Source organism: Protopterus annectens, chromosome 2.part0 (assembly GCF_019279795.1).
Source record: "Protopterus annectens isolate FY-2018-M chromosome 2.part0, PAN1.0, whole genome shotgun sequence".
Taxonomy (NCBI): domain Eukaryota; kingdom Metazoa; phylum Chordata; order Ceratodontiformes; family Protopteridae; genus Protopterus; species Protopterus annectens.
This window is the reverse complement of record NC_056728.1, coordinates 1,329,567,153-1,329,589,798: the sequence shown is the minus strand read 5'-3', so window position 1 is coordinate 1,329,589,798 and position 22,646 is coordinate 1,329,567,153.

The window sequence follows — 22,646 nt, the reverse complement described above, 5'->3', positions numbered from 1 at the left end:
TGCTGGATGTATAATGTCCAATTAAAAACAATTGGACACCAGCTATATATTTTCATAATTTCAGAGTCCCTGACCAAAGTGATACATTCCTACTTGGTGGGATGAAAAATAAGGAAGGATTTCTTTAAACATACTGTTAATTAGATGCTAACTCAACAGTATTACCAGCAGTGTGGTATATGTAATTATATAACATTCTCAACAAAAGCTTAGAAGAACATAAGGTTTTCTTGTGCCATGGTAATAGCCTGAGGAATGCCGACCCATTCTGTCTGCTTTGTAGAGGTATGAGGAACAGAAATGCACTTTATGTGGCTGTTATATTTATAATAAAGCCTGACAGGCACATTTTTGTTATGCCCTTGCTGTATTACCTTGCTTTTTTACTTGCAAAAATCAGAACATTTGTTAACACATTGGAAAAACACACCCTCTAGCTTAACTGATCTGCAGAAGTCCATCAAGTGTAAGTGATGATGTCAAAGAAAGCTCTGCAGTGGATCTAACTGCTACAAAAAGATGTTGGATCACGATTATGAAATAGCACCTAATTTTAAAAATAGACTAATAATAAAATGTAGTCTCTGATGTGATTTTTTTTGGAGTGTGCACTTCCTAATGTTGAAATGCAGTATCTGTTAGACAATTTCTCTGTAAATTGTATTAGATATCTTTAGATCATGCAAATATTTAAATTATTCTGCAGCCCAAATCCACTTTTCCAGATCATTAAGTGCCTTGTCTTGCCTACAACTGCAGACTTCATTTGCCATATTTTGTAGATTTTCAGTTAGAACAGACACATTAAGCAGAACAGCCCTGAGGACTAGGACTTCTCTAATAATGTGACTGCAATAAGAAGCAAATCGCCTGACATGTTGCTTTTTTTAATCACGAGTTTATATATTTTATTAAATCTGTAACCATCTTTCTTTTCAGTAGGGCATAATTAGTTGCTTATGTGCAAGAAAGCTGTGCACCTTTAAAAAAATCTAGGTGGATTATATCTAGTTATTTAAAGCACCACTCACAGACTTAGACATTTCAAAAATTAGTTAAACCAGAATAACCTATGTAGAAAAACAAATCTTACACACACACACACACACACACACACACACACACAGATATATATATATATATATATATATATATATATATATATATATATATATATATAAACTTTCCTAATTTGACTTTCAGTGTTATCCCTATAATTTATCCACACATCTGAAATCAGATTAATTCATCTGTAGTTTAGCAGAGATAATTATGGGAATAGTATTCACCAATATTCAGGATGAAAGGACTTCTTACTGCGTTACTTGAAAATACATTGACTAGATACATTGAAGATTTCTAAAGCACTCTACTTAATTAATTAATGATGTAAGGATGAAAGAAGTCAATACCTGAAAAAAATAGTTCACACTTTTTAATTGCCTTTGTAGTGTGAACTCTTCTTTTTTTACTGACATGGAAAAATGTATGTTTTTTTTTATCTGTATGCCTTATACTTGTTCTTTCTTTTATATATAGATTTATTAATATGTTCAGATGAATTATGTTGGTAATATGGTTACTCAGTGTCTGACATGTGTGCCTAAGAATGTCTGACTTCTGGTTACTGGATGTGTGAAATCTGTATATTCATTGTGATTCTATATGCATTTTCTTTGTATTCCTTTAGTTTGCTCGTACTGCCAGAAAACATACTTTCTACGTGTGCCTGTGTGTAGCATTTATCATATCACGTCTTTAATCTTGCTGTGGGTGAAGCATCACTTCACTTTCCTAGTTAATACATAAATAACTATTTATTCTTCAGTTTAATGTCTCTGAAGATACCATACACACTGTGCAAAGCCACAGCCATGTCAGTACACAAATACTGGCAGAAATGTCATTCACGAAGAAATGTATAAGATAACACGCCAAGATATCCAACAGTTTATGCCCAAACATGTAATACATACAGATATATTTTAGAGGTACAGCAATAGTGAAATAAATAGTTGACTAAATGGAGTATGAATCAAAATATGGTGGTTGCATTATGCATTTGAATCAATTGAGAACAGGGTAATTGAATTAGTACTATACTGGCATTGCTCTGCACCTACTTGGGTAGGGTGGAACCTGTGTATTGAATGGTGAGGACTCAGACAGTTTAGGTATGGGGCTCGTTTCAGGTACAGACATCTCTAGTATTAGTGAAGCAATGATGTCATCCTGTGGAGGCTTACATAGATAAACAAAAGCATAGTAGAGGCACAGATGGGTAATTGCAGGTCCGCACACCAGGAAGCACATATCATAATAGAGCTGTGACTCTGAAACATGCTCTGCAAGTGGCTGAAGGAGTCATCCAACCAGAAGTGTGTTCAGGTGCTGCTCGAAAACCCATGCATATGGTCTTATCGAACTGATACAGTATTACCATGTATTCTGTCTAGTACTTTGTTTTATCTCAATGCATTTTAGTTTGTGTTAAGTTTGTTCTTACTATCTGCCATTTTACTGTGTTTGCATGTATTTGTTATTATTCCTACGTGTCTTTTATGTTTTTGGCATTTTATTTGTACCTTTAGTTTCATAGGTTCATAGTTATACGATAGGCTAATGATGACTGATATCTTTATAAGCCTAGTCATGCAAAAATGTATCCCACAAGTTATTGTGCCTTAAAAGTCATTTTTAAGGGGTTATATGTTAGTTAGGTCATGGTTTAATGGTTGCCTCTGTCCATCACAGACATAGGTGTCAGACGGGTGAATTTCTGATTTTCCATCCACTGGTCCAAGTTGCACTTGAATGGGATTAGGGAAGGGTACTTCTTCACATGGATGCAAAGCCTATTCCAGAGAATAGGGATTCTCTGAGTTACATACCTGCCCTTCCAACATGTCCTACTTAATTTGCAAGCAAAGCTTAAATCCTTAGATCTAGTAGTTCTGGTGTTCATTTTGTGGATATGCAAAAGGTCCATCAGAGCGGGATCCAAGGATGCCTTATATGCCAGGCATAAATTGTAGTTTGTGTACTGAGATGTAAGTAAAGATTTAAGATTAACTAAGGCGAGTTCAGCAGCTTCTTATACACTACATATCATTTATTTCTGAAATTAAATCTATGCCAAGTTTGCAAGAGGAGACTTGTTATTCGTTTGTATTTGCCAGATGTAGACAATTTTGCTATCAGTCATGTTAAAGTATTTGCTGCAACAGCTATGCTTAAATAAAGGAAGAAAAACATAACATCTCCAGTTACATACTTTGTTAGTAGTCATGGTGGCATTCAAATTTGGATTTCCAGTTTTATGACTCCTGTTATATGACAGAGATACAAGAGAAATACTGTTCTTTTGTTGCTAATGAGTTTCAAAGAAAATTCGTAGTTAATATGAAGCTAAATATTCCAGTATCAATAACTCATGCAATGTATGAATGCTTTGTTCTTAGGATAGCAAGAGTGACAACAAAATTGTGTGCAGTTTTGAATGAAAATTATAGTAATGGAGCCATGATTTTTGTTTTAAATTTATTGATAGATTTAGTTTTGGTGGCTACTTGGTCAAGCACTACTTATTTTTCTAGCATTTATTTATAAGATTTTGCAAATCTTTGTTAACTCATTGCTTTTCTCCCTGGTCCCTTCCAGCCTTGTTATTTCAACAGCTCAACAGCTACCAGTGTGTGAATTTGTAAGATCCAGTGATCTAGGTAAGACAAGAAGAAGATGGGTCTTTGTAATGTCTGCCTAATGGTGCACACCATTTCAGATGATGCCTCATGCAGTGGCCCTGTGTAGATGTATACATGCACATGCTGTATTCGTATCCTCTTGACCATTTATCTCCCAGTAACAGCTGCTACAGGAGGGGTTTAGTAGATACCCTCCAGCCATCACTAGAGGCAATGTTGCTGCTCTCTTTCCTTTGACATCCCCCTAAACCATTGAACAAAAAACTTAAATTTAGTGGCTTGATCTCATGCCACTTTGGTTCCGGCTAGTTATCAAACCACACTGCACATATTGTAGCTGAGTGCAAGTCCCCTTTTATATATGGAACAATGTACCAAAACTACAAGTCAGCTTTAACAAGGTGAACTATGACTCCCCTGTAGATAGAGTAAATCAGTAAATGCATGAAGATAGAGTGTCACTTTTAAAGGGTATTTTTTTCTAAACACTAGATAATACAAATGAGGCTATAGATGATGTTTTTGAAAATGCATGTTCAGTTTATTTAAACAGCCATGCAATGAGTGAAAACAGCCAAAGTGTTAAAGTGAGCCCATTTTGTTTTCAAACTTCATTCTGAATTCCAGCCCAGAACATATGAGAAAGAAATCCACAAATAACTAAGAATGTATTAATGAGGTTCATGATTTATTAATTTAGGCTTTCTGAAGCTTAATCTGACATAATGTGCAGCTTTGATGTACTTAGACAAAGTGTTGCCAGTTCAATACAGTGCACCTCCAGTAGCAGCAGTAAGTTTCCCTCTACCCTTGTCCATTGCTTTGGTAGCCTTCGAAAGAAGTCCTCCAGGCTGAGGTGGCATGACCTGCCTTTGACAAAACCAAACTAGTTTGGGCCCAGTGTCTGGAGATTTCCTCTGTCAATGACCTGTTTTTGACGAAACTAGGCTGGGTTGGGACGAGTGTTTGGAGGTTTTCTATGCCATTATCAATCATTACCATGACAATTCTTTCCAAGGCTGTGCATATGAGACTAGTGAGTCTGTAGTTTCCAGGGTCTGTTTGTACAGAGGGATAATAGTTACCATTCTCTGTATATGAGGCAGGAAGCCCATTTTGAGGCTACAGTTAAATAGTGATTCTAGGTGGGCTGATAAGTCATGTTTCATGCTATTTAGAAGGCAGTCTAGGATATTGTTGGGACCCATTGATGCAGTATTCTTGGCCTTAGAGAGAGTATTGAGGACCTGTTCCCTAGTGATATTTGGGAAGTTATATTTTACGGTATTTCCAGAGGGAAGGCTGGGGGGAGAGGGGTAAAGTTAGACCTGAATTTGTGTGCCAGTAGGTTTGTTATATCTTCTTGCTGAATGTAGGTGGCTCCACTAACAATGAGTTCTGCACACAAATGTGTATTGCCATTGCAGCTGCAGACTTAGCTAAAGAATGTCTTGTGGTTGTCCTTGGCCTGGGATGCCACATTTACCTGACATTTGGCTTTGGTAGACTTTATTTGTCCTCTGCATAATTTGTTTAATTCAGTGAGGGTGTTTTTATCCTGATAAGTGTTACATCTCATACTTTTTGCCATGACTTTCTTCTTTCTGTTATATAGTTTATTGATGTCATGATTTCACCAGGGTTGCTTGTTTTTTGAGTTAATTGTGTACTTATTCCTGGTTGGTACATCTGCCTCTAAGCAGCTATTAACATGCTTATATATGGTTCATGTGAGGAGTTCCACTTAGGCAGCACTGTTCTCAGGGTAATAGTTAGGTGAACAATAATCTGTGATTGCAGGTTATCACTTAATACTAGGAAGTTCCACTTAGAGTCATTTCTGAACATTTCAGGGTTAGCTGGGGTTCCAGGTTTTATTTTTTCCTTCAAAGGAGACTGTTTTATGGTTTGACCTCACCAGAAAGGCTATTACACTAGAGGGCATGCAGCTCTCTCCCATATTAGTGAGTACCAGCACCTTTGGTCAGCATATTGGCAATCTGATCCAGAGAGTATGTGTATACAAAGTCCAAGAATCTCTCTGCCTGCACATTTGGTGTCTTATATGATTCCCAGTTAATAATGTGGTAATTAAAAGTCACCCACAAATATAGTATTGGGTTGGATGGTGAGCATTTTCATTAAACTTAAATATGTGTTATGGGTTTCTTTGGTCATAGAAAGTGACTTATAGCTTGCAAAGAAGTGGTATGGGATTTTGCATATGATGATTTGAATGTGAAAAATCTCAAGTGCATTGTCCTTTTTGTCCAGGCTTGAGGTATATGTATTTTTGATGTAAATGAAGACACCTCCACCTTTAGTCTGTGTAGTAGCTGGTCTAATTTTGTAGAAGGTACTACAGCCTTGCACTGCCAGATTGCTCTCTGTGGCTTAAACAACATGTCTCAATGACTACATAGATGTCAGCATTCTCAAGGGTGAAGAGAGCTTCTAGAGAGTGGAGTTTTTTTGTTTAGACTCCTAGCACTGAGTAGTAACACCTTTCAATTTTGTTGGCTTTGATTTGCTATGTCAGAAGGATTGACAGTTTGGCATTGCCTAAAAAGGCAGTATGGAGAAGGGCAATGTTTTAGCCAATATTCAAAAGCCTAGAGGGGAGAGGTGCAGACCATCCCTGGCAAAACAGCATGGTCTGTCGACCATCTCCTTCATGCTGACAAATATTAGTCTCCTTTAGAAAGACACCAGAAACTAAGACAATTATTAAAGTCGGCCACCTTCTGTTCAAATAGTGTTATCATCCTTGGAGAAGGTAGAATGCAGCTCAATGCTAGACTCATACCAGCATGGGATACATATTCTGAGAGCTCCATGATGTCTCTCTTCATATAGTATAGGGAGGTATGTTTTAGGTCATTTACACCCACATGGACTATGCCTACATCATTGCTAGAATCTCCTTGTGTTCTGACTGAGAGTACTTCTCAAACAATCTGGAAATATAGAGCTGATAAATATATTTTTTGGCACTTTAACTGTTCCATGTTCTGCATTGTCTTTATTTTTGCTTGACTGAATTATTTATATATTTGGTGGCCAAATTTTGTTTTCTGATCTGTGCTGAAATTTTCTCTCCCACCTTCCCACCCTATTGCTGTTGTTCTTAAAGTTGGTAAAACTGGTCTAACAGCTTTTGTGCTATCTGATTGTTTGAAGGCTTGGCTTTTGTCTTGCTGGTATAAAAATATTACCTTTTTAATTCCTGCATATAATTCCTAGAATCTCATAGGTTCATAGGTTCATAGGTAGGTACTAGGCTATTAGCCCTCGGGCCTATATAAGCCTAGCCAAAAAGGTACCCTGGTTTTCGCCACCCAAGAAAATTATTTTCCTGTGCCCCTGTCAAGCAGAGCCACAGAAGTAATCCCTGGGGTGAATTTCCTATTTCCCATCCAATCATCAAGATTTTTCTTGAAGAGTGCTAATGAGGACCTCTAGATAGGTGGTCTGTTCCAGAGTATGGGAAGTCTCTGGGACAGGAATCTATCCCTCCAGCATGTTCTGTTTATTGTGGTGACAAGGTTTAGGTCCATAGAGCATGTAGCTCAGAGGGATTGGGATTTCTTTAAGTGGAGCATGTCCAACAGCTCTGAGTTTGACATAGCTTTGTATGTTAGGCAGAGATCACCTCTGAGTAGGCGATATGCGACGGAGTAAAGCTGGAATTTTAAACAATTTGGAACTATAGAGCTGATAAGTATATTTTTGGAACCTTAACTGTCCAGTATTCTGCACTGTCTTTATTTTTGCTCGATTTCATTATTTATATATTTGCTGGCCGAACTTTGTTTCCTGATCTGTGCTGAAACTTTTTTTCTCCCATCCTATTGCTGTTGTGTTCTTAAAGTTGGTGGCTTTTGCAGTTGCCCCGCCCCTACTGTAAATTTCATCTGGGACACTACTCACAGTCCCATCTCTTTAGCTTATTCTACCTAATACAGAGATCATTTGGGAAGGCCAAACCTCTTAGTCCCTTAACCCTGAATTATCTTCTCTTCCTGCTCTCTCTCCCTTTCCACTTTATAAAAAAAGATACTTTATTCAGCTGCTTATATTTTTCTAATTTATATTTCTTCCTACTACTCTGTTACTTCATCTTACTTTGCTTTTTTCTGCTACTTGCTGCCTGTTCTCTAAATTGTTCAACTGCATCTTTTCTATTGCATTTATTACTGCTTGTTTATAGCCTGTCTAAATTGTTAAGTGTTATTCTTAAGTGTTATTCTAAGCTCTTAGTTTTTGTTTAAGCACTTGGGTTTTAGTCCCACCCCTTAGCTCTCCCTGGCCTTTCTCCCTCCGATTCTAACAAATATGGATGGACAATTTCCTACAGTTTCTCCTGCCAGTCTGGTTGATATGGGCATCCAGAGACAGTGCAGCAACTGCCTCATGTACACAGACAACCATCTACTACTACCACCTAGGAACACAATTTGTGAGAGATGCAATTATATTAGGAACCTAGAGTCCAAACTCTCTCCCCCTCAAGCCAGTATATCTGGCACCAAAAAGGTTGTCAACACCATCATTACACCTCAGACACCACCCACATCTACACAGCACACACCTACATATGTGGAGTTCCTGCACATAAACACATCCAAACAAAGAAGACCTCTGAGGCAAAACCACACGCAATCTCCACAGCCCTCCACACCACATACCACTCACAGTCCACATACTGGTGCCTCAAAGCCACTAAGGCTTTACCATAAACCCAACATATTAGTCATAGGAGACTCCGTTGTGAGACACACAGATGCACCTCTCACCAGGCTGGATAAGGAGAAAGTCACAGTTAGTTGTCTGTTAGGTGCTAGAATCCACCATATCACATACACACTCAAGTCTCTCAACAACAGGTAATGTTATGACTCTGTCATAGTGCATGTTGGTGTGAATGACTTGAGACGTACCTCCCTGGACTATATGAAGAGATACATGACTGAGCTCACTGATTATGTGTCCCAGGTAGGTATGTCCCTAGCCTTAAGCAGCATTCTACCATCAACCAGAATGATGCCTCAATACAAACAGAAAAAGATTGACTTTAACAATTGGCTTAGTTTCTGTTGTCATACCAGGGGGATCCAGTATCTGACAGCCTGGTAAGATATGATTGACAGACCACAATGCTTTGCCAGAGATGGCCTGCGTCTGTCTCACCTGGGCTTCAAGCTTCTGGGAAAGACTCTTGTCTCCCCTTTAGTGCCTTTTTTAGGAAAAGTGATAAGGTTAAAACTACCACCATAAACATTTCAACAAAACACAAATTAAAGGTCATGCTGCTAAATGCTAGGAGTCTAAACATGAAACTGCACTCATTGCAATGATTCTTAACCCTGGAAAATACTGACATCTGTGCAGTCACAGAAACCTGGCTCAAAGCTGCGGAGAGCACCCCAGCCTTACCTAGTTGCTCATCCTATCATACATTAAGACCCCAAACTCTGGGCGGTAAAGCCAAAGAAAGCGGAATTTCAATATACATTAAAGACATACACACCTCTAGGCTGGTCAAACAGTATGACACATAGGAGACACTCCAGGTGCAGTTAACCATTGACAAGACCCATATTCAAATCATAGCTAGCTAACAGCCCCCAAATCTGACTCAAGATGCTCAATCCGCCTATTTGGACCTGTTCGAATCTATCAAGATTCAACCCTTTACCCTGATCCTGGGTGACATAAACTTCCCAAACATAGACTGGAAAAACTATTAATGCCAGAAGACAAATGCCCAGAGATTACTTGATTTTTGTCAATGCAAATGCCTTGAAACAGCTAGTTGGAACCCCCATAAAAAGTGATAATAACTTGGACTTCGTATTAACCAACATGAGTAATGACTGCAGCATCCCTATAGTATCATCCTCCCTGGTAAGATCCAACCATAAAGTGGTCCCTTTCAAAGTCACCATCTCCCCCAATCCCCCTCTAGTTGGGATCAGACATAAAATCTTCTCCAAAGCTGAATACAGCCTCCTGAGGGAAGGTATAAACAGCTTCACTGTCCCCTCTCCCTCTGTAGAAACTGGCACCAATATCCAAAACTGCACCAAAGCACTGTACGAGCATTTATATAGATGCATGGATTCAGTAATGCCCGGCAGGACTAAATCATCTTCTGTAAGGCAGAGTAAACCTGTCAGGAGGACATCTGCAATAAATAAACTCTATAACAAAAGGAAAAAAAAATTGCTGTCCAAGACCAAGAAGGAGCAGGTGCCCATTTGGAAGCAATGTCTCCTTAGCCTGAACAAGCAAATAAGAGCACTAGTGAAATCCTCCAAATTGGCCACATCTACTAGAGACAACCATAAGGCCTTCTTCACATATCCGCAGCCTCAAAGGAAGCACCCAGTTCTGTTCAGAACTGGTGGTCAAGGACACCACATATACAAATGCCGTAGATATAGCAAACTTGCTGGCTGACAGATTCAGTGAAAACTTTACCCCTCTGTCCCCCATCAGTAAATCAGGACATCCCCAGTATCTGCCCCCTTCCCCTTATATCTAGGGAACAGGTCATCACTGCTCTCTCAAAGGTAAAAAATACAGCCTCCATTGGACCCAATGACATCCCAGGCTGCATCCTACATGAACTCAGGCATGAATTGCAGCACCATTAAGCACCCCCATTCAACCAAAGCCTGAATACCAGCTTTGTCCCAGCTAAGTGGAGGACAGCCACTGTCATCCCTTTACACAAAGATAGAGCATCCACTGATACGGGATGTATAGACCCATCAGACTAACTAGCCTGATCTGCAAGGCCATGGAATGGATTATCATGGGCCTCATTAACAAGGACATTGGCAACCTCCAAACACTTTATTCCACACAGTCTGGCTTCATCAAGGGGAGGTCATGTCTACTAAATTTGGTCGATTTCTTTGAGACAGTCTCGAAAGCCATGGATGATGGGAGGATGGTGCACACCACCTACCTTGACCTGGCCAAAGTCTTTGACACTATTCCCCACTTGGGCATAATAGATAAACTCTCTCAACTAGGCATCAATCCATATGCTACCAGATGGGTAGCAAACTGGCTCACTGATAGAACCCACCTAGTCAAAATAGGAGAAGCCACCTCAAGCAGTAGACCCATAACAAGTGGTGTACCCCAGGGTTCAGTCTTGGGGCCTTTGTTATTTGGGATATACTTTTCTGAGGTGCAGGCCAAAACCAGTGGGCTATGGCTGTCCAGGTTTGCAGATGACTGCAAGCTGGGTGCTGTCATCAATTCTCCTAGTGATGTGGACATCCTCCAAGTGGGTCTCACTCAGACAAATGACCGGTGTTAGAAACATGGCCTCAAGGTGAATACCAAAAAATGCATCATCATCCCCTTTGGGGAGAGTGACGTCCCCACAAATTATCACATTAATAACAATGTCCTAATAATGCAATCAGCCATAAGAGATTTGGGCACCCAGTTTGATAGCAACCTGACTTTTGATCACCATGTTGCTTCCGTTGTATGGAAAGCCTTCTACATGGCCCACCTCATAAGTAAGGATATCTCATCCAGGGACAAGGAGCTCATAACATCCTTGTATTCTTCCCTTATAAGGCCTATTATTGAGAACAATGCCCTTTTCGGCATGTATCTCTCAAAGCACATACAGCAGCTGGAGGGACTCACCAGGAGAATCCAGGGCCTCAAACATCTACCATACACAGATAGGCTAAAAACCCTATCCCTTTACTCACTTTCATACAGACTCCTCAGAGGTGCCCTCTGTCTGGCATACAAGGTGATCATGGACCCCACCTTGATGGAACTGTCCGCTGCATATCTGCAAGTCAAGCTCCACTTGAGTAACCTGTGCCCGTGGCCTCAACCTAGTTTGTGACATCAACAAGACTTGTTGGCAGGACAGATTTGTGTCCCAGAGACTCCCCCATCTGTGGAATAGACTCCCTTTTCACATCTAGCAGAATACCTCTTTACTCCTTTTTATGCACAACATGGATTCCACCCGTGTCCCTGTTGGACAGGGGCATCGGATGCTGATTTGTCTAAACATGGACTAAACTCTAGGCTAGGCTTATAAGGGCCTCAGGGACAATAACCTAGTAACCTCCTATGATCTTATGATCCTATTTATTTATTTATTTTTTTTATTTTACATTTGTTAACTGTGATAGTCCAACTGGATACATGTCCATTTTCAGTGGAGTCCCGGGGCGAAATGCTCCAAAGAGACAATTATAGAGAACATACAGACAAAACTTGGGTACATATTTCAACTAGATCTATTAGGGTATCTAGTTGTTGACACATATAGGTGTAAGCTTCAGACAGATACAATAGTTAATAAAAAGTATTACATTGTACATACTCACACAGATACAGGTATACCATCATTTCACTATTGTGGTATATATTTATATGTAGGTAACAGATAAGACTCTAGTTTAAGTCAAGAGTTACAACAGTATCGGAGTGGTTCTGGTATTAGTCTGGTACAGAACAGGGACATAGCCATTTGTTGCTGAGGTAATTGTTGATAGCTTTCTTAAATGTAGGTAGGGAGGTTACTAGGGTTATGGATGTAGGCAGGGAGTTCCAGATTTTGGCCACATAAGAAGAGTAAAGGGAGTCACCAGCATGGTTGTGAGAACTAGTAACTGCTAACTGTAACTTGTCAGTTGAGCAGAGTTGCCTGGGACAGGAATATTGTTGTACAATGTTAACCAGTGAAGGTGCTATAGTTTGTTGATAGAGTAGCTTGTGAGTAATAACCAGCTGATTATAAATAAGTAAGTTTGGTAGTTCAAGCCAACCCAATTGCTTTAAGTTTTGGCAGTGATGTGTTCTGTAGGAGCTGTTGTTGGCAAATTTGGCTATCTGATTATAGCAGGTGGTCATTTTATTGATTTCTGTTTTGGATAAGTTAATCAAGATGGGTGAAGCATACAGTAGAGTTGAGAGAAGGTGTGTACATGCAATAGTAGTTCTAGCATTATGGGTCAGGTATGCTTTATGCTTGTAGAGACTGCCTAGCTTTTTGTTAGTATTTTTAATGGCCAGATTAATGTGTACATCAAATTTGAGTTTGTTGTCAATAGTAATACCTAGTATTTTTGTCTGGGCTTCAGGTGATATGGGGGTACTGTTATTTGAGTGGACAGTAAAGGTGCAGGTGGGGGCAGTTATAGTTGAGGGATGAAATAGCAGGAACATGGTTTTTTGGGGGTTGAGTATCAAGCCATTCTCAGTGAGCCATCTTTCAACTGAGTGAAGTTATCCTGGGTTTTTTTGTGAAGGTCTGGTAAAGTAGGGGCGCTACATATTATAGTTGAATCATCAGCGTATTGTATAAGACTTGAACTTTTTGCAGCTAAGAGGAGATTATTTGTAAAAATTGAGAACAGTAAGGGGCCCAGTATAGATCCCTGAGGTACACCGAGTGTCACAGGCAAGATTGGAAACAAGTTATTGTTCCATAGTACTGCCTGTTGTCTATTGTTGAGGTAGTTTTTAAACCAGGAGACTGATAAGTTATCTAAGCCTAGGTTTACAAGGTGTGAGATTAGTTTTTCATGGTTAACCATATCAAATGCCTTTGATAGGTCTAGGAAGAGGGCTGAAGAAAGCTTACCATTATTCCTGTTGTGGTTAATGGTATCTATGAATGCTAGCAGGGTGGTGGTTGTGCTATGTCCTGGCCTTTGATAGGTCTAGGAAGAGGGCTGAAGAAAGCATACCATTATTCCTGTTGTGGTTAATGGTATCTATGAATGCTAGCAGGGCGGTGGTTGTGCTATGTCCTGGCCTTTGATAGGTCTAGGAAGAGGGCTGAAGAAAGCTTACCATTATTCCTGTTGTGGTTAATGGTATCTATGAATGCTAGCAGGGCGGTGGTTGTGCTGTGTCCTGGCCTTTGATAGGTCTAGGAAGAGGGCTGAAGAAAGCTTACCATTATTCCTGTTGTGGTTAATGGTATCTATGAATGCTAGCAGGGCGGTGGTTGTGCTATGTCCTGGCCTTTGATAGGTCTAGGAAGAGAGCTGAAGAAAGCTTACCATTATTCCTGTTGTGATTAATGGTATCTATGAATGCTAGCAGGGCGGTGGTTGTGCTATGTCCTGGCCGAAACCCATGCTGTGTATGAGATATGAGCTCATGATCAATAAGATGGGTCATTAATTGATGATGAACACATTTTTCTAATATTTTAGCAAGTGGGGATAGTATTCCTATTGGTCTATAATTGGATATGTCATAAGAATTTCCCCCTTTGTGAAGGGGTATGATATAGGCAGTTTTCCAGATCAAGGGTACTAAGCCTTCTGAGATGGATCAGTTTATAAGGATTGAGACTGGTTTAGCTATTTCATTTGCTGCCAGTTTTAAGAATTCATTGGGGATGGAGTCTGCTCCTAGTGTTGTTGGTTTTAGTTGGGATAGTAGTTTTCTTATATAGAAGGTTGGGGTGGGTTGTAGCTTAAAAGTGGGACTGTTGTTAGGTTTGTGGGGGGCACTGGTAGTATTTGCATAGGTTTGCTTTTGGGCAAGTACAGTCTCAGTAAAGAATGAGTGAAATGATTCTGCTATGTTTTTCTTTGTTAAACCTGTTGTTGAGGGGTGGGATAGTGATTTTTTTAGGGTGTAGTAACCTGTTTAAGCCTGCCCAGAATTTTTTTTGATTGTTCGAGTGTTGGGTTTGATGAGTAATAAAGTAATTTCTTTTATCCTGCTTGACTAGTTTCTTGGTTAGATTTCTTATCTGTTGGTATGCTTGATGTGTTCCTGGGTTTTTATTGGATCTCCAGGCTGTCCAGGCTCTATTCCTTTCTTTTATTTTTTGCCTTGTTTCCCTTGTTAACCATGGAACTGTTTTGGCCTTAACTCTGGTAGTTCTTGCAGGGGCATGCCTATTTAGTATTTCTAGGAAGGTAGAGTTAAAGTGTTTGGTAGCTTCATCTAGGGGTAGATAATACAGTTGCGGCCAGTTGTTTAGCTTTAGATAATTTAAGAAGCTAGGTAAGTTAAAATGTTTTTTGTTTCTTATTGTTTAGAGTATAGGGGTTTGGGGGTGGTGGGAGGTATATTTGAGTAGGAAGGTAGTCTGATGGTCACTTAGTGAGTCAGAAAGGGTACCTGCTAAATAGGAGGAAGGTATTTTATTTAGTAAAATCCTGTCTAAAAGTGTTTATTACTATTTTTGTTGACTCTAATGGGTTCTTTGATTAATTGTGAGAAGGTAAGCAGGTTGATATGATTAGTGGGAGCCTGGGAAGAGCATGTGAGCCAGTCAATATTAAAGTCCCCTAATAGAATAGTCTCTTGAGGCAAGGTTTGTGATAGCCATGTAGTAAACTTTCCATGATGGGGATATTATTGCCTGGGGGATATAACCTGTTACTATGTTGATAGTTTTGTTGTTGCCTATTTTGAGCTTAGTTAAGAGTATTTCTGCCTTGTCCAGGGGGGTAAAGTTAACTCAGTTTTAGCTATGGTTAGTGTATTTTTGTAAAGTAGGGCAATGCCACCGGCCTTCTTCTTTAGTCTATCTTGCCGTAGGATGCTGTATCCAGGTGGTAGGATCTCTGAATCTTTGGTAGTTGGTTTTAGCCATGTTTCTGTTAAACTGATTATATCTGGAAGATATTGTGAGATTAGAGTATGAAGCTCATGTATTTTATTGTTTATGCTCCTGATATTTAGATTTAGTAGGAGTAGACTATTTGTTTGTCTGGTATTGATTTGGGTTAGTTTGGGAGGTTGTTGTGCATTAGTTAGAGGATTTGTATCATAAGGACCTGGGTTAGGGTGGATATCTCCATCATTTAATACTTCATGTTTGTGTTTTTGTAGTATTTTTAGTAGCTTTTGTAGTAGTATTATGTATTTCTGGGTAGTAAAAGATTTGGGGTAGGTGTTGATGGGTTTAAAAAAGGGTATAGCTAGTGGCAGTAGTGTTGAATAGGGTGGGGCTTATTGTTAGGGAGTAAGTAGAGGGGAAGGGAGAGATAATGGATGTGGATTTGTGGGGAAGGGAGGAGTTGTTTTGTATAGAGTGGTTGTAGGAAGTGCTGTGGTAGGTAAATACTAGCAAGAGTAGTAGGGTCATTTGCTGGAGGAAGATATTTATATTAAGTGGCTTTGGTTAATTGCCAGGAATGAATTGGAATGACTTAATTAAATGTATGAGAGTAGTAAGGGGTGTGATTGATAATAGGCAATGCAGAAGGTGGGAAGGATGTTGATTGGGTGTAAGTTAATTGTGGGAGGGACTGGACAGGTATAAATGTAGTTGATATAGGGGTGGATGGGAATTGGGGGTAGGGTAGGGGAGCAGAGAGAGCCTGAGCATAGCGAGGGCAAACGGAGCGGGGGTCGACTGATCTGGCAGGTAAGACCACAAAAAACTATCAGGTAGACCTGAGCATATGAGTTACTTGGGTATGTTACAAAGATATGTTCTTTTCTAGCTGAAATAATGTAACTTATGGTTAACTATCTTGTTCTGCAGTACATTATGTCGTCAGAAAAGGGTATTTCTATATCTGCAAGTTTTTTTATTTATTTTTTATTTTTATTTTACATTTATTTTACATTTGTTGACCGGGCTAGTCTAACTGGACACATGTCCATTTTCAGTAGAGGCCTGGGGAGATAAGCTCCATGCAAAGCAAGAAAATAACAAAAATATTTATATTTACAATAATGTTACAGGTTAACACAGAATTATCAAAGAGGTCTGAATACCTCACATTGCAAAATGCAGGTACAATACAAAATGCAGGTAGAATATATATTATAGCCTGGGGAGATAAGCTCTGAGGATAAAAAAAGAAATTAAAAATATTTATATTTACAATGAACATTACATGTTAACACAGAAATGATCAAAGAGGGCAGAATACTTCACAGTGCAAAAGGCAGGTACAATGCAAATTACAAAGAGGGCAGAATACTTTGCAGTGCAAAAAGCAGGTACAATGCAAATTACAGGTAGAATACAGAATATAACAAAAAAGGAAGCTTATTGTATAATTATATTAATAAAGAGTTGTCACACTATAAGTAAGCTCAGAGGATGAGTTATGCCTCACTGTAGTCAGGTTCCTCACCTATATTCCACAGGGAGTAGCAAAGGTAGGAAATGGCCTGAGAGTGATCGTTTAGTATATAGACCTGTGATAAAATTCAAATATTGTTTGATGTAAGTAGGAGGGCAGAGGGGGAAAACTAAACCTGCTGCCTGCCTTCAAGTGAACTTACAGGGAAGATGAAATGTGACTATTAACCTTGTTTTAAAGATGGAGTTTTGATGGCTGGATGCTTTAGTTGAAAAGGACTGCTCAATAGCAGCTCCAGGTAACACACAGTCAGACAGTGGAGACTAGGGCTGGGTATTGGTTAAGGTGGCTGATAGGTCTAGAAGTGAGGAGATAAGAAAAACATATAAGTAGGAAGGCAAAAGTACACTCGTATTTCACATACCAACATTATCAAGCTGCATGACAATGAAATTCAACAGAACACAAGTTGGCGCAAAAAACTCTAGTACAGTACACCTTGTTATACAGTAGGTAAAGTGTGACTACAGAACAAGATAAGCCAATCGTAGCTGTGTTAACGTTTGTAGGACTACAGTATTAGTTATACATAAGCATGAATTCAGGCTCTAGGAACATAAACTATCTATTGCAATATAAAGCCCTAACAACCTAGGCTAGCTGTTAATACTACTCAATGCTAACCTCTCAATCCCCCCTCTTTGTTTAGCATATAACTCAAATTGTGGTAATGGCGTTTTCCCAGAGACTATAGTGTAAATCCTCACTCAACATTGCAATATTGAGGTAACTATTGTAAAGGGTAACACCACTAGCAGTGGTCAGCTGTAGTTTGTCTGCAGGAGCATTCAGTTGTGTAATTGACTTCAGAGAGCACAGATGGCCGTCTATCCACTTTTTCTGCTATCTTTTTACTGAGAATATACCTGTTTAGACCCTTCTCTGAATAATTCACATGGCAGTACAGAGAGTTCACGTCCTAAAATACCCCCTGTTAGTTTGTGAATGAGCTAAGCCAGGCTAATTGTCTGATTAAACCCACAGTAATTAAGAGAGGTAGGTCTGCTGTCGAAGAGACTTTGCTCAAACACCAATGTATGCAGCATTAAAGGGATATGAAGCTTAGAGAGGGGGACTCCTTCAGGCAATGCAATCAGTTGCAAGAGTGCATAGTTCTGTTATTACGTTAGGGAGTTACCAATCCCAGCTGTTTGTACCAGCTGCGATAGCATGCTCACTCCTCTGCCAAGTCTTTAGACTAGGAGGATCTGGGAAAAGAGGGGACTGGGCTCACGCAGTTTCCTGGTCACATGGGAGCAGGTCAGTGCTATCTTCCGTGCCTAAAAACAATGTTTTATGCACGCTAAGGATCTTTCTGTGACCCACTTGTATTAGGGAGTGAACAGTGTTCCAGATCAGTAGCGTGTAATGCACAAACTATGCGATCACACTAAATGTCAACAAGGACGCAGTGCAGAGCTGAGCTTTGCGCCTAGGCCCTGCTTGTGAAGGCAATATATATATATATATATATATATATATATATATATATATATATATATATATAGTTACTTACATCCACCGTAATTAGGTGTGTAAGCAGCTCCCTAGTGCCGTTGGTGTAGTTTAAACACTTTTAACAGCCTTCGCTAGTTAGCGTTGCAAACCGACAGATATAAAACATAAACAATTACGTCTGACTGATGACCTTTAGTGAGACAGTGGTTATAATAAAAATACTTATGCAGCAACAACATACTTGACCCTGCAGAAACCACTAACAGTTATTTAGCATATACACATATTCAGTTAGCCACAACTTGAAACAGTAGTAAGTCAGTAAGTAGTCTTCGCTAGTTAACGTTGCAAACTGACAGATACAAGCATAAGCAATTACGTCTAACTGGTGACCTTTAGTTAGACAGTGGTTTTAATAAAAATACTTAGGCAGCAACAACATACTTGACCCTGCAGAAACCACTAACAGTTATTTAGCATATAAACATATTCATTTAGCCACAACTTGAAACAGTAGTAAGTCATAGAGCATTTGTTAATAAAACAGCTAGGTAACTTACATATCATAGAGCATTTGTTAATAAAACAGCTAGGTAACTTAATATCAGAAGTCACGTGCACTCCTCAGGCAGGCTAGGCAGGATAGGTGTTTGAAAATGGCACCCTAACACTGGGTACTGATATCACCTCATGTGATGCAAGATGTAGGGGGTGGGATAATAACCAGCTGTTACTGGAATGGTCTAACATTATGACTGAGTAATTGTAATACTTGTGGTCCAATGATCTGAGTGTGGACCTGGCCCCTGGTAAGCAACTGACTGTGACTTGCTCTTGCTCCTTACTCAGCTTGGACAGAGGGACATCAGTGTGTCTCACAATGGAGTCTCCAATGACCAGAATGTTGGATTGTGTGGTGACTTGCCCTTTGGGCTTAGAAGTAGAGGGTCCATGAGATGTGGCTGTATGTGATGTGGGGTTTATTTTGAAAAAGTGCATCTGGTGCTGCTGAGGGAGTTTGTTATGCGTGCTTCATCTAGGAGGTCTTTAGGATTTGGAAAAGTTGTATTTAATTACCTTAGCATATGTGGGTCTATGCAGGTCTATGTAGGTTTACGCTTTGTGTGATGGCTGCAGCATGTGTACTACTGATTGACATTATGATTGCTTTCATGTGAGTTCTTTTCCTTCACAAACATTGTGTAAATACATCTCTCACATACCTTATCAGTTTGTTTGAGATTTAGCTGGTTGTCAGTGAGCACAAGGCAATTTTTACATTTCCTCAGGATACCCATATCCACCGAGCCAACAATATATATAGAGGGGAAACTTCATATCCACGGCAACAGACCCTTTTTATTGATTAGACAGTTGCTTTGAGAATATATAGAGTAAAGTCAGGAGTATCTGGTTTGCAGTTCTGACAGCAATTTTCATCACTGCATAAACTAGTTGACCTTTGTGGAACTAGGTACTGGTGAAATTTCAAGGGTACTTTTATGGAAATAATGTGAACTCGGGGTACCTGTGTCTATAACAGGCCACTGGCAAACACTTGAGGAAAACTACTGCAGTAGACCATGACTATTTATGTTTGAAGTATTTAGGGAGATACTCTAAAGTTAGCTTAGACAATAGCTAATCAAGCAGTACTTACTGAAAAAAAGGAATTAGCTTTGTCAAGAATGATGAATAGTAAGGATTCAGCTAACTGGCTACTACTAGTGCTGGTCTCACCACAGCATCCATCACACTGCTGGAATACAATGCTGTTTTGCTTCTTTTCTAACCAGAAGCATACAGTAGCACTAACACCAAGATGAGAAGCAAGCCACTCTTTGGTGATCAGCAGGCTTGAATAGCAACCAGATCAATCAGGAAGGTCCCAAACAGACACTCAGTGCCCAGTTAGAAGCAGCCAGGCATCAGTATCCCTCTGTTCCTTCTCTTACAAGGAGCAAAAACAGTGGCACAAATTGTAAGCTGATTCCTATGCAGCAGTTACCACATTTTCTGGTGATCAGCAGTCTCCAGGAAGTAATGTTCATATGATCTCTATCTCACCAACAGCAAAACCAAAGCAGTAATCCCAAGATGACTACTAAGAGGCAGAATGTGATCTCATCAATGTTTGGTGATGATTTTAAAGCTAAGATGGAAAAATGGGTTAATATCTTAAGACTTTCTGTGTGCACTAACAGTTAGCTAGGTATGAAAGAGGGGGTAATGAGCGTTAGCAGTCTAATAGGAGAGTCATACATTTTAAAAGGGAAAGATGGGCTGGGTGTTGGATACTCCGTATTCTGGCTGTATGGAATACAGCGGGAGGACAAACACATTTAAATAGCTTAAGGGAGAGCGATTTTACAAAATAATTTTGTGCTTACTGACAATATCCATGACGACTCTCTGCTTACTAACTCTTTTTGGTAGCTCAGATTTCTGAATAGGTATACTTTTATTGTGCTATGTGTTAGTCTGACACACACAAACCTTTAAAATATTTTCATTTGCTTCATCAAAGTCTCAAGCTCAAATAATTTCCAGGATCATTGCATTAGTTTGTATGACATCAGTGAGCCTGTATGGAATCTTTCAATGTACCGTGTCTGCAAGTTCTTCTGCTATTAGGAATCATGTTACTTTTAGTAAGTATTTTACATTTGACAAAACTATTTCCTCTTTATACTTTTCATATCTCTTTGTGACCCACCATTAGTTTCATCTTTATTTTAATCATATCATGCACTAATGATTCAAAATGATTTCACCTGTTGCATTATGTTATCTTTTCTTATTTCATCCTCAGCCTATTTTACTGTTAGGGCCATTGAGACTGCATTCTCAGCTATTGCATTTATATGCTTCTCTGCCATTTTCTTAAAACTTTCTCCCTTCTCACATAGATATAACTGAATGACTGAAAAACAGGGGCAGCGCATGGTACTGGTCTGCTGGGTTACAGTCCCCCCACTTTTGGAGAGTAAAAATGACAAAGTTAAAAATTAAAAAAAGATTTAACTTACTAGCACTATCAGCAGCTCACTAGTGCAAGATGCAAGCGCAATCATTTGTGGAACTTGAAACTGTGCGCATTGTGTGCCTGAGTTCAGATTTATAAAAAAAGAAGGAAAATGTCTGTCTTCTAGCTGGGCTGAACTGTTTTGAAAGTAGATGTGCATCAATGAAGATGTCCAGAAGTCATTGCAGTTTTAAACACAGGAATAATGCTGGAAAATGGACTATTAGGGTCAGCAGCCTGTTATGTAATCTTCATACATGACACAGCTGCTGATGTAAGTTTATAAAGAAGGCAAAGTATTGCACTTCCCTTCCTACTCTTTAAGAGCACTGTGCAATTAGATTCGAGTTACTGGACTGAGAGAGATTTATTTTAGATAAGGTGAGTGATTAACTGACTTGGTAATAGTTAAGTAAGTCGGTTGAAACTCGTATGCTTTTTTTTTCCTGACAGGGTCAACCAGATACGCTTGACTTTATGCATTTTTTTCCTAGCAGGGTCAACCAGATACTCGTAGATTGGCAGTGTGTTTGGGAGGCTGTTGATGGATACTTTTTTTAATATAATGTCCTGGCAGGGTTAACCGGATGCTAGGGACTAGGAAACAATGTGTTTTAGGGGCTACTGATATATTTTTTAATATAATATCCTGGCAGGGTTAACTAGATACTATGGAGACAGTGTGCTTTGGAGGCTGCTTAACTATGGATGTCTTCTAATAAAATGTCTGCTTTCTAATAAAATACCCTGGCAGGGGTCAAACAGATACTAGGTATGCAGTGTGTTTTGGGGGCTGTTTGTGGATGAACATTTTTTTAACCTAATGTATTTTTGCAGAGTTAATCAAGATAGATTAGGACAGTATGTGGATGTTTTATTGTTGAAACGCTAGCCTTGCATGACTAAAGTGTGCATGGATGAACTGAAGCAAGATCACTTGCAAGTTCTTGACTATGTGATGTAAAAAAAAAATACAGTAATGTAACTGTTGTCTTCTGTTTTCATTATTTTACACCTTGTAAGCTCAAAGCAGATACTGTGTGTAAACAGTTGAGCTCAGGGCTTTGTCTAGTATGTGTGTGTGCAATGGCGGGTCTTACTGTTGTAGTTCTGACTTGATTTGAACGAATAATGTGCATTTAAGTGAAGTGCAATTGACCACAAGCTCTGAACTCCAATTTTGTTTATGTGAAAAAACAGGTGTATTAATAATGGTGTCATCTTTCATCCTTTTTTTTCCTTTTAACCTCAAAAGATGAGATACTGTGGGTGGGGTGGGCAATGTGGATAGGGGCTGTATGTAAATGAAATAACTGGCCCTGCTCTTTACTG